Source organism: Chenopodium quinoa, unplaced genomic scaffold (genome assembly GCF_001683475.1).
Source record: "Chenopodium quinoa cultivar QQ74 unplaced genomic scaffold, ASM168347v1, whole genome shotgun sequence".
Lineage (NCBI taxonomy): Eukaryota > Viridiplantae > Streptophyta > Magnoliopsida > Caryophyllales > Amaranthaceae > Chenopodium > Chenopodium quinoa.
This window is the reverse complement of record NW_018743920.1, coordinates 2154197-2167442: the sequence shown is the minus strand read 5'-3', so window position 1 is coordinate 2167442 and position 13246 is coordinate 2154197.

The following is a 13246-nucleotide window of genomic DNA, read 5'->3' as shown; positions in this document are numbered from 1 at the left end:
TTATCAAATAACCTTTTTAACCATAAAAGCCCATATAACTAACTACTCTTTTCTTAAAATAATAATAATAATAATAATAATAATAATAATAATAATAATAAAAAAAGAAAATAACTATTCCGTAACTTTTATATCTCGTAAGTTGATGAAATTACCCTTATGTAACGAACATGAGTTGGGTAAAGATGTTAAATTTGTAAGCTATGCTAGCTAATCATAGTCTAATACTCATGTTCGACATGGATATAATATACATTCCCAACTCTCAAGTGTCAGATTTGATTATTTTGTGTTTTTTTTTAAAAAAAACTTAGCCCATTATGAATCACTGAGGTGTCCTATGACGCCTATCCAATTCGATTTTCAAAAAATTTGGCATGAAAATAAGAGGTGATGACATGAAAAGTTCAAATAACGTAGGTTTTACGTAATGATACTAATGTTAATACCCAAAGTGTTTTTCATTAATTTTTTGACATATGCTTAAAGAATAACTAAGATTACCTGACAAGGGGTGATTGGGTGATTAATTGAGTTTGGAGTTATTTTTGTTGTATAAGTCGTGATGTGCCTGTTGAACTCTTTCTCTACCAATTTTAATATGTGAATAATACACCACTTGAAACACTTGGTGATTTATTTTTAATTTCATCATTCGACCCGCTTATCAGGTTTGTATATCATCTATGTTTGTCTTTAGAGTATAACTAAATGACTAATACATAAAGTGTTAGATGGAGAACTAATAAGCCATTTAGCTAGTTACATCGTAGAATTGTAGATCGGATAAAATATAGATATTTTTCTTTGAAATAATGCATGTCCTATTTGGTGAAATCCAACCCCCAACCTCCAAAGTTTTGAAACTTTTTATAAATATCCGGACGTATCGTGTACCCAATTAACCCAAAATCAATTTTTGCTTTTCATTTGATGATTAAATGAAAAACAATCATTAAAATAAAAACAAGATGCGCATGGGTATACTGTGAATCCGGGTGTATATAACAATCTCTCCCAAAGTTTGGATAAGCCTCCCATACAACCCTTGAATGAATGTAATATCTTATCATACAGCTACCAAAAATGCTTTGGATAAATGATGGCTCTATAAACAAGTGATTACATCAAAATCAGTATCTCGTATGTTCAAAATAATTATAAACCCTCCAATTATTTAATTTGAAAGATTTTTTTTTTTTTTTTTTAATTTTTTGATAAGTTTGCCGCAAATAGTATAAGGTTGCTGTCATATAGTTGGTTGATCGATCATCTTTATATTTTCTAATCAATGGAATAGTGATGTAAACCTATAGTTCCAGGCACCCCAGTAATCTAATCAATAGATTAGTGATGTAAACATTTAAAGATCAGGTACCCCAGCCAATATACCCGAATATAAGGGTTTCGGGGTGGTGAATAGGCATGTTTCTAAAAATTAACCATTCATGAAATTCTTTGCAAGTGATCAGACTTGGTTAATCATATTTGTCTAAAATTAACTTTAGATAAGTACAATCGAATATATTCATGATAAAAAATTTGTATTGGAACTCATTCAAATAGCCTAGTTGAACTTTTAAAAATGACTAGTACATGCATTTACGATTACTATACTTAAAATATTTTAATAAAATACATAAAAATTATAAGTTTGTTTGTAAGCTCGTATACTATTGACTCACATAATAAAAAAATTATAAGCCTAAATGTTTTTTTCCTTCATTTAATAAGATGCATGGCTATATATGGACAATCGTCCATAGCACCTACTCCACCAAGTATTTGTGTAATGGTGACCTCAAAATCATATCACTAAGTGAGTTTCCCATCATCTCAACCAAATATACTCGGTTTGTTTACATTGGTACATACATTGAGTAGATTTGATGATGTTTATAAGTTTGTACACATTTAGTACTTTAGATAGCATTATAAAGGTTGTATTGAATTTTCATAGACTCATGAATTTTGTTAGGATTAGCAAAAATTTGTTATTACGTCAACCAAATACCAAATGACCTCGAATCTCCTTTGAGTTCAACTTTCACTATGAATTACAAGAATGATAATGTACTCCGTAATAGTAAGAACATTTCAGCCATATGTCATACTTTTAGTCAAATATTTAACAAAAAACATAATTGTCACATCATCATTGAATGACCCCAAGTTAACAGCAAGTCATGATGCAAAAATATGAAAATCAAAATAACTGTCCCATACATTTTTTTTAAAAAAAACTTTAAACATTCCAATTGAATTTAAATAGTGGGCACAAAATTGAATTTCCCAAGTAAACTAACTCTAAAATCTAAATGCTCACATGCAATTCAGAAATAACTTCACTAATCATCACATTATAAAGCATGTTTCTTGTTCACTACAAGATTGTTGCTAGGCTAATATGAATGACAAAATTGCTGCCACACAACTTCAAAAATGAGAGACACTACAAGAATCGTGCTTTTAGCGATTGAAGAAGATAAATATGCTTTTATAACACTCCATCTGTATCAGAATAACTGCATTATTTTTTTCAGGGTACAGAGAAAGTGTATCAGTATATAATTAATATAGATTACTGATCAAAAAATAGAGAGGGCGATTAAATTGTTTGGCATTTGGCAAGTTGGAGAAGCAAATGACAACAATTTGGGATGTGTTGAATTGGAAGGTATAGTTTAAGAGACAAGCCACTTTCAAAGAAAGAGCATGTTTTGCCTTAGGCTAATTGATGATAGGGACATCACTCCAGTGGGCATGCATTTCTTGGTGGGCTCACATCCTCATTGTTCCTTTGCCTTGTTCCCATGGATTTATCTATCCACATTTGCATAGGTATTGCACATATATATTACCACAAATCGATCGCTTTGCCTTTAGCCCCACGCCCCTACCTCGATCACAACTCACCAAACTCGATCCCCTAATAAGAAATTTCGTTCAAATTTATAACTGTGATCACAATAATCTAATTTTAGCAGTATGCATGTCCTCCTATAATACATTGTTTGTTTTTGGTTAAAAGGGATCGGATAATATGATTACCATAATGGTGTTAGGAGTTACATTAGAGTTCAACACAAAGTTCACAATGAACGAGGTATTATATATTTCCTATGATCTGATATGTACCTTGTTATCACTTTACTTAATTTTTTGTTGGATTAGAATTATCTTCATTGAATGAATCAATGAATTGAAATCAATCTTTCATGAATTAAAACAAACTCTTATTAACTACAAATCTACAATTGGTTCTTTTTGTATAAAAACTTTTTGTTTAATCTCTATTGTTTTCTCATATACTTCAATTCGTACGCTTAAGTCGTTTTAACTAATCATAACTCATAAGTGATTGTAAGAAAGTAATATGATGAGTTAGTCGCCTAGTATAAAATTTCTAATCCGAAATTTTCTAATATGATATGATCTTGGGTGACTAATAAAAAATGTAATGAATTCCTAAACTTAGATAATAAAAACGTAGCATATATAGCCTAAAACCTCTTTCCTATTCTGATCCTCTAATAACCCTGGCCTAAAGAACTCTATGGTCTATGGTATAGATTTTTATTAGGCAAACTAACCCTCTTTCATAGTCCCTTTCCACAAAAACAAACCCATAAAAAATGGAATAATTCACAATTTAAACTAATGTATGTCCACACATCCATCAGGTGAGTCCAATTAGGCAATTAAGGATGAAAATGAAATATAGAATATAAATACAACAGCAAATTAAACATGATAATGATGTATGTTTTGGGATTTAATTACCTATATCTATATAGTATATTGTTTATAACTACTAATGGCTCTTTGAAAGTGACTAGTTTGGTAGGGTGAACTTGTGTTGCATGCTGTATGATTATTTGAAAGTAGCTAGCTGCTGCATGAAGGTTGGTCCACCAATACGTGTTATATGTGTTAACCTTGCTAGCTACCCTTGCTTTCATGCTTCCTTCATTCCGTGGGGCTTATTACTGCCTTCAATCACAAGGAACTCTTTGCTCTTTTCTCTCTCCTAAAGAGGGAATATAATGAAGTGAGTTATCATAAATTCAGGAAAAAAGATAATCATGATTAACGGAGATTATATTTATTTTGATTATTATTAATTTTGATTAGATTTAAATATGTGGAACCATTTCGATGTCTCGGGCTGGATGTGTATAGATCAGGTATAGTGTTTGTTTCTTATTTAGAGTTAATCAGGGTTTCAGATTTGTAGGTCTTGTATATAACGAGTGTATTACACAATAGGTTTAGAAACTTTATAATGGATTTGTACAATGGAAGATTTGGGAAATGTTTACTCCCCTTAAACAAAAAATATTATTTTATTAAATTCCTACAAAATAAGACAACAACCCTCTTAATGGTTTTCCTTCTCAATACCATCATTATTTTCGATCACCCTCAAATCATCGTTAAACTATATATCCTCGTTAATTTTCTAGTAAGCCTAAACCCTCTTATAGAGGCTAACCTAGGAGCCCACATCAATTAGAATATTTTATTTGCTCCCCCAAACCTACTAAATAATTCTATATTGATTGTATACCTAAAATCGATCTATTAGTTTCCTAATTACAAATCTCAACTATTAGGAAAGCATATAAAAGATAGAAATAAATAAAAGATACCTCTGTTTTTTTTACTTGACCTGTTTCTTTTATCACGCTTGCTAATGCAAAACTTTAACGATCAATAACTTTAATTATTCATAAGTAAAAATTATAAAAGTTATATATTATGATAGTATTTATGGAGACGACGCGAATTCAAAAAGATCTCACATGAATATGTTCTTGCTTACATATTATTCACAAAAGACGATCAAAGGAGGGGTGATGAATAGCTTAAAAATCAAAGCGGGTCAAGTAAAAAAGAATAAAGGAAGTACATCGTATCTTTTCCCAAATCAAATCTCATTGGTATTTGGTAAGTTTAGTTTATATCCTAACAATCCTTCCCTTAAACTCAACTTACCATCCACATGTACCAACAAGCCGTGTTCCTTTTGTTGGGCTTGCAACCCTAGCAAACCTCCCTCAAGCCCAACATGGCTTCCAACTTGCGATCGAACGCCTCCCCTCGAACTCGAACCTCTGATCTTCTTCCATCCATGAAATGATTTCTCTCGTTCCTTTCTGGAGACTCCAACTAGTGATTTTATGCACCGGAAAAATCACAAGAACACCATCACCCGATCGTTAATTTCTGAGGCCAAAACTATAAATCCTCCAACATGTAATTTTTTTAAGGACAAAACTATAAACCCTCTAACTGTGTCTTCAACCATGGTCCCGACCACAAATCTCAATACCTTCACGATACTTTGCCATAACGAGAAATTCGTCTTCCCGTTAAATATACTTTGTGTTTGTTCCCAAAATCCTCCATGACTCAACCTAGCTCTTGATACCGATTTGTTATAACGGATGTGTACAATGGAAGATTTGGGAATTCACCCTCAAACACAATATAAAATAAATAGCAAAACTCAATAATAAAAGAGACAATGATTATGAGGAAATTTAGATTTCCTCCTCAATAAACCATCACGATTTTCCTCCTTAATAAAATTATCGTAAATTTAAACCCTAGGCTAACATAGAAGCCCACATCAGATCAATTAGGATATTTTATTTGCTCCCCTAAGCCTAAATAATCCTATATTGATTATATACATAAAATCTATCTAGTTTTCTAATTACAAATCTTATCTAATTAGAAAAATATAAAAGATAGAAATAAATAAAAGATATATACATCATATCTTTTCCCAAAATAAATCTCGTTGGTTGTTAAGTTTAATTTATTTTCTTACAGAGCCTTTAGACCTTAAATTAGTTTGCTACTTAAATATGAGACAAAATATGAGCCAATCTCTTGTACTGATTTTTGTGTGATTTGAGGTGAATAAAATTATGCAAGAGTTCTTCTAAACAAATTCTTGTCCTTAGGACCATCATTTGCTTTTGAATTTTACAGCAATGCCATTATAGAATAGAAAAAAATAAAATAAAAAATTAGGAGTAGATTACGCAACAAATAAAGCTTATGTATCAGATTGTCAAAATGATTTAGTACAAATTTCTATGATTCTATGATGCATTGTGAATGTCAATCACATTATTCCTTGGGATATTATCAATTCTACCACCCGAATTTTTAATGTGCACCAGTGCTAAATTGAATAAACGTAATGACTTAATTGATGACTTCAAAAAAACACACATATATATATAAATATATATATATATATATATATATATATATATATATATATATATATATATATATATATATATATATAGAGTGTGGATCATGTGAAAACAAGTGTAAAGATGAAAACTAAAAACATACAATCTCCACCGTACATAAAATTCAATGGCTGAGATTAGATACATGCTAATTATTTTCTCTCTCCTCTCTCTTCTCTTTCCTACCTTCTCGAATCCCCCAGCTTCAATTTCTCCCATTTATCATTTTCTCTCTCCTCCAATTCCCCCAAAAAAACCCTAGATCTCTCCATCGCTCCGCCGTTCACGGCGCTCTTCTTTCTCTCTCCTCCGTCGACTCCTTCACCGGATCGCTTAAATTGTGTTCTCCTTGTTTCAGATTGCTGAATTTGTAAGTTTTTGTTCTATCTTCAAACCCTAGATTTTAATTCATTTTCTAGGATTTTCGTTTTGATTTCATGAATAGAGCTCAGTTTTCGATCTCGAATCGTTCGATAAGAGTAATTCGCTGCTTAAGTTTTTCTTTTTTTTTTTGCTCAGTTTCGTGTCTGAATTTCGAATTAGCTGAGAGGAGTGAACAGGAGAGGAGGGAGCGAGTGGACTCGGCCGAATTGGTTGAATCGGTGGCTGATTCGAAGGATGACGGTGGTTGTGGAGGAGGGGTGAAGGAGAACAGTGACGTACAGAGCAGTGTTTAATTAATGGATGCTCCTTCTGCGAGAGCTCGCGCTAATTATGATTATCTCATCAAACTCCTTTTAATCGGCAATAGTGGTAATGTATTTATTATATGATTGAATATGCGTTTTTTTTAGATCTTTGATTGTTTCTCAGTTTGTAATCAAATTGATTGATTTGTGATATTTGTGGCATTGTGTTTGTTGTGTTAATGCACGGCATTGCTGGTTTGTCGATCTCATTTCGCTTTTGAGGCCAAGGAAGTTTGGTTTACGGTCTAGGAAATGGATTAATCATGGGCGTAGTGTGTTATCATCTGATGATTTTTAGCATTTGAGTGTGTTGAAGTGCAGGATGTGGTCTACTGGTCTGATTGGTTGTTGTTCTGTAATGTATTGTTAATTTGTTAATCTCATCTTGCTTTTGAATCCGAGGAAGCTGCTGGTGTAATGATGAAAAATGGATTAATCTTAGGATTAGACATATTATCATATGATGATTGATAGCATATTGAGTTTGCGAGGTTGTATGTGGTTTTTGCTGCATTGCTGGCTTGTTGATCTTCTTTCCCTCCCTTACATAGCGGGGAACCTTGATTTTTCGGCAATATAATAGCATTGGCACATGGATTATTCATGGATATAATGATGTTATCATATGATAATTAAGTATGTTAGTGATTTACTATGTTGGATGTATATCCTCGTAATACTTGGGGGTTTTTTTTTTTGACACAAAGCAAAGCTTAGCATTTATAATTTTGTTATAGTGACTCTTAATTTTGTGCAATAATATGAGTTATTAGCTTTATTGTTTTTGTGTGCTGAAAGTCTATTAGCTCAATTGGTCGAGCATTGTGCACTTGCATTGTGCACATGATGTGGGTTCGAATCCTACGTAGGCTTATATGGTGTGATCTTTTTAAAATGTAGTCAAAATTAATATATTAACCTAACCTATGTGTAAATGTTAAATTAATATATTGTGCACTTGCATTTTGGAAAGTACGATTTCAATTTTCTTTTCCTGTATGTTCTTGAATGTGTATTATTAGAGCATATACCGGAGAAAAAGCCTACTCATTTTCCAGAATTGATATTTTTAAACTCATTCAGTCTGTTGCATCTAACAGATAAGTGTTCAAGCTTTTAATGATGAAGATCCTCAAGGGCGTAGGATTTACTATTTTATGCAAGTAATTGGTTATTAAATCATGAATGACTGAAAAACAAGGGAAATTATTTTGAATAAAATATTCCTTTTGAAATATATGCTTTATTTGGATTTAGTAGTGAGTACATTGTAAGTTTAATTTACACAATAATAGCTACTCTTATTTCATTCGCTCTTCATTTATGGTTTATATTGTCAGGCTTATTTATTCATCGCCGGAGGGCTGAAATAATGGATCCTCAAAGGAAGGTCGTTGGAATCGGATAGCTTAAGGTTCTTGGAAGAATCACAATTTGGCTATTACAAAATTATCTGATAACAAGCAGGAGCAGGAGAAGTTATTTGATGACAAGGAGAAGAAGGAAAAGTTATCTGATGATAGTTACCTTATATTTGTAAATAGTGACTTCTATATAAATGTGGTCAATGTTGTCGAAATTGATATAATTAACTTATTTTTATATATAGTGGCCTCTGTATAAATGTGGTCAAAATTGATATAGTTACCTTATTTTTGTATATAGTGACCTTTATGTAAATATGGTCAAAATTGATATAATTACCTTATTTTGGGATATAGTGACCTCTAAGTAAATATTTTAAAAATTGATATAATTACATTATTTTTATATATAGTGACCTTGGTGTAAATGTCATCAAAAATAATATAACTTGACATAATTACCTTATTTTTGTATATAGTGACATCTGGGTTGTTTCACACCATTGGATTATCTAGTGAATATTCAATGGCTAAGATTGCTTGTTTTTAGTTTTCACCATAAGCTCTGTTTTTAGCGGAACCTCCCCGTATATATATATATATATATATATATATATATATATATATATATATATATATATATATATATATATAAGCTAACCCTAATATGATAGGATTAGGGAAACTAAAAGATATCAAAATATATTACTAGCCACCAAAAGATACTAACATAATATTTCCTGAGATTTCCGAAAATATATCCGCAATAACCAGGCCACCAGCTCCATTTGAAGAAGGAAGAGAATTGTCTTACACTATCTGGCCAAAAATGGTTAAACGGCCCGTATGGCAATTCCTTTGGCACGTTGATGCTGCACGATGGGTTAACCAGACACAACCCACTATCATCTCTATTTGTAACTGAGGGTTATGGAAAAAAATACTTCAAAAACAAAAACGGTGATTAGTAAATAAAATGCTTTGTCATTAGTAGAAGTAAGCAAACCGAAGACTCATTCAAAAATTTTGTTTTATAATTTCGTTATTTCCGTTTTTTTATTTTTTTTATTTGTCTAACTCTTGTAGGACTTGGACTGAGCTATGAGTTATGATATATTATTCTGGATTGATTGAGCCCTCTATTAAACTGGTATAGGCAATCATAGTTTGCAATCTTTGCATGTTTCCCAAACCAACACAAGAGAAATGAATTACCATTGACTTGGAAGTGATCTGATTATAAAGTATGGCCCAATATTTTCTGGGCTTCGGTATGGCCCAATAAGTTTATGTCGGGCTAAACATTTAGGATTGCAGACCATGGAAGTGCACAGCTCAAGAACTTTCAAAAACCATGGATTGCAGACCATGAGTTCAATGATTGATAAATCACCTCATAATGATTGACGGTTCTATTTCATTTAATTTGTCACATTTGATCTAAACAATTTTTATTAAAAAAACACTAATTTGGCAAGTAATATAAAATCGAGATAGTGATTAATTTCTAAAAAAGTCCTAAAGGACATTAAAATTCATTAGATAAAGTCATACGACATCTACAATTGACAATTAACGATAATGAAAACAAATCTAACAAAATCAAACAAGAATTAATCGGGGAAGGGCTAAGAATCCAAATACATAGATACAACACTTCGGCACATTCTCGATTCGTTGTCTCATACAACTGAGCGGATCCGTCGCCGTTTTATAATTTTGTGAGAAAGAAAATTCTTGTGTTGATTTCGTATCCCGAATTTGAGCTAGAGGTGGGCATGGGCCGTGCTGGCTCGCGAGCGGCACGAGCACGGCACGGTGGTGGCACGGCCTGGCACGAGACCCCCAGCGGCACGGCACGGTGATCGAGGAGTGGGCCGTACCGTGAACACAATTTTGAAAAATGGGCACGAGCACGGCACGGTAATTTGGCCCGCAGGATGGCCTGCCTGCACGGCCCTCCATCACGGCACGCCAGGCACGACCCAGCACGGCTCGTGCAAAATGGCTATATTTCGCTGCTTCCAATAGCCATAAAACGACTATAATAATAAATTAATAATAAAATTAACATAAATAATAATAAAGAGTAAAAATAAGAATTTTAAAAAGAACAATAATAATATAATAATACAAAAACATAAACATAAATTAATAAAATTATTTAGATACACTCATTTTAAAAGTTGTTCAAAAAAGATATATATTGATTTTTTTTTAAAAAAATTAAAAATTCTGGGCGGCCACCCGGCCCGGCATAGCACGCCAGGCACGTGGGCCGTGCCGTGGGCTGGGGTGTGCCAAATGAAGGCCCGCCAAGTTGCAGGCACGGCACAACTCGACACGAGCCACCACCAGGCACGGCGAGGCACTACCCGCGGTGGCCTGGCACGGCATGCTGCCCACGTAGCCCCGCACAACTAGAGACCCTATTAAGCGCAAATAAAACCTTGTCTTTCGAAATAGTTCGAAAAACCTTATCTTTTGAAGGAGATCGAAAAATCTTGTATTTCGAGGGAGACATTATTATAACCTAAAAAATAAAAATAAAACTTCAAAGAAATAAAGATTGGGGCTTTTCACCGGTGAAATCTAATGGAAGCCCTTCAAAATTAACAATGAAGGCTAGAGTTTAGGAGAGAGAAAAAGAGAAGAGGCTAGGGTTTAAATATTCAATAACATATCATTTAGCATTACATTAATGGGCGGTATGCGTAAATAACTAAATGACATATCTTTTAGCTCTGAGATAGTGATTAATTTCTAGTCTAGTCTTAAAAGGAGAAGATTTTGATGTCACAAGTCTCCCAATTCACAAGTTCACAAATCACAACCCAAAACCAATCTATATTTCGTTTTATTCAAAAAGGGTCTTAAACTTTTGAAGGACTAAAGCCCAAAAATCAACATTATGGTCCGTTTCGTCACTGCATTTCATCTCCTTCGACCTTTCCACTTCAATTTTACAGCCAAATCCTCCAAATTCAATCCCTTCCATGCTCGATGTCATGGATTAGCACTGTTCAATGGTGGGTAAGCTTATTTTTTCTCTTTCCTAACTTCCTTTGATGAAATATGCTAAATAGTTCATAATGTATTTATTAATTTACATATTCATCAATCTTATATTTATGTTTCTATAAACTCTTGAACACCCAGAAATTAGAAAGGTTAGATTTTGAATTATGTTGCTAAAATAATCAATTGGTGTGGTAATATTTGTTAGAAAATGTTCCGCCAAAGTTGGTCTAAAATTTCCCATAAATAATCCCAAAATTCCAATGTCAGAATCTCTGAAGTCACTAAAATTCAATAGACTGATAAGTAATTTTGTCATTAAAATGAAAGTTTTTGTTAAAATTTCCCATATATGACCCCAAAATACCAATGTCAGAACCAGTTTTTGTTACTGGTCCTGCTGGCACTGGCAAAACCAAGTTAGTTCAGGAATTGATTAAGATACAACCTATAAAAGGTTACCAAAGGGGTTGTTAGGGAAATTTTGGGGTTATCTTGAGTGATCACGGGAATGAAATTTGATTTGCTTTCCAAGATTTACGCTTTGTTTGGATAGAAAAGAAGGAAGGAAAGGAAGGGGAGGGAAAAAGGAGGAAGGGAAGGGAAAAGAAAGGGGGAGGTGAGCTCCATTTTCCCTCCAAATCTCTCCAATTTTGGAGAGATTATGCTTATTAAAGAGAGAGGGAAAATGGATCCCTCCCTCTCCTTCCCTTTCTTTCCCCCAATCCTTTACCCAAACAAGAGAATTTGTCCCCCTCCCTTTCTCTTCTCTTCTTTTCCTTCCATTTCTTTCTATCCAAACAAAATGTAAGTGCAAAGTTCATTTTCATTCCCACAATTTATAATCGATTACCAAACGGGCCGATAGGGAAATTTATGGAAACCTATATGTTTGTGTAATTTCCCCAACTGGTGTTGTGGCCTTTACTTTTGGGGGTTAGACCTTTCACTCGTTTGCCGGTGTCGGCCTTGCTTAGGGCTGAGACTTTGCTGTCTAGAGTTTTGGATAACAGTAGGGATTTTAGAAGGTGGAGAATGGTGAAAGCATTGGTGATTGATGAAATTAGTAGGGAGATGGCGTGTTTTTTTAATAAGCTTGAGTACATTGTTAGAACTATTAAGGAAATAGATGAGCTGTGGGGCGGCATTCAGCTGGTAGTTAGTGGTGATTTCTTGCAGCTGCCTGGTGAATGTTGGTAAGATTTTCGATGATCAAAAGGAATTTGCTTTCGAAGCAGATTCGTGGATCGTTCTTTTCAATTGCAAATGGGTCTGGAAACTGATTTCAGGCAATCAGACCCTAAACTTATTAGGCTGCTACAGGGTATAAGGGGAGGGGACTTAGATACTGATGGTCTTAAGTTGCTTATGCAAGGTCGTTGTTCTAAAGAGCCTGATGATATGGTTGTGAGATTATTTGCAAGAATAATAGATGTGAAACAAGTAAATAATGAAAGATTGAAAGAATTGGGAGAAGATATTATTGTTTATGAAACATTTGATAAAGGAGAGAAACCTTGGATTGATTAATTGGATCGCGGAATAGCACCCAGGACACTTTAGCGTTGTAAAGGTGCTAGGGTGATGCTAACAGTGAACAAAAATGTGAAGAACAAGTTGGTGAATGGTGCTATTGGTAAAATTACAGGTTTTAAATAGGGAATTAAGGGTGACATTGCTAAATCATAAGCTGTTGAATTACTAATAGTGAAGTTCGACTCTGGATGTGATAAATAATCATAGATGGGATGTTATGGTGGGAGATATGAAGTGTGCTACGGTTGCAGTTGCCCCTTGTGTGACGAGTGTTCATAGATCTCAAGGCAGGAGTCGCAGGACTGTGGACAGGCTTCACACTAATTTCTCACAGGCTTTTGGTTTTTGAATGATTTATTTGTTC